Consider the following 1313-nt stretch of genomic DNA (forward strand, 5'->3'; position numbering starts at 1 on the left):
AACTCCCTAGTACCAGGGGTTCTCAAACCTCTTCTAGCACGGGACCACTTCAGTTGTAAAATAAGTTCCACAGAACACCACAGTACAGATATGAACATTACTTCAGTATGTTTAGTATATTTGTCGCAGCCATATAAATCAAAATAGTGCTTTTTATTCCTGAACCATTCTGCATGAATTCACATGGCTGCACTGTGTAATGTGGTACATTGTTTGGTCTTCCTGTGATCCTGATCCTCTGTGGTACTGCGACTGATGTCATTCCTAAAATAAGTTGGAGCCATTCCTCCAGTTTATAACGCCTTAAGTGCCCCAAGGACATCCCTGATATTCCTTCCATATTCTATGTAGTTCCTTATACTGCTACAGTTTATCATGTTCCATCCTTTAGATGTTCATATGATTGCTTCAACACTATTACTATTACCTGTGTTTTTTCGTTCATATTAATATTTATTATGAACCTTTTATTATAACGATTTTTTGAGAACTGAGGACACAAAGCCTTTATTATTGCCTCAAATACATTACAGCACAGTGAAATTCTTTTCTTCATATATCCCAGCTGAGGAAGTTAGGGTCAGTGTGGAGGGGTAGCAATGATACAGCACCTCTGGAGCAGGGAGGGTTAAGGGCCTTGCTCAATTACCCAACAGTGGAGCTTGGTGGTGCTGGAACTTGAACCCTGATGCTCTGATCAAAAACCCAAAGCCTTAACCACTTGAACCACCGCTGCTATTGTTATTAGGTTCCATTAGATATTTGTTGCCTTCTCTTGGCCTCCTTTGGCAATGTCTAACGCATATTCTTAAAGAAAGAATTTTGTTCCAGAAGAGGGCCCACTTCAGACAACATCCATCCTAGGGAGAAGTTCTGACATACCCCACCTTCATCCAAATTTATGGTGCCCAAGTATATAATCCCTATAATCAAGGTTTTTTCTTCTGTTGTATGCTTGGGGTCTTATGCTTGGCTGTCTAAGGGGTTACTTTAAAATTTTTCATTTACATAGACAGAAAAGGTCAGTAGAAACAAATTGACTAAGGTTGAATTTATGAAAAGTAAGTAATAGTATGAGTAGAAATAGTAAGAAGTTATGAGATGGCTAAATGGTTGTCCAATCTAATAACAGTTTAAGAACTAACGATGAGTTTAAATCTTAAACAGTCAAAAAAAATCAATTGATTCTATCTATCTATCTATCTATCTATCTATCTATCTATCTATCTATCTATCTATCTATCTATCTATCTATCTATCTATCTATCTATGAAAAAACACCTTTAAAAAAGCACATTAAAACTGGAATTTAC

The sequence above is a fragment of the Hemibagrus wyckioides genome, linkage group LG15 (genome assembly GCF_019097595.1).
Source record: "Hemibagrus wyckioides isolate EC202008001 linkage group LG15, SWU_Hwy_1.0, whole genome shotgun sequence".
NCBI classification, from domain to species: Eukaryota; Metazoa; Chordata; class Actinopteri; order Siluriformes; family Bagridae; genus Hemibagrus; species Hemibagrus wyckioides.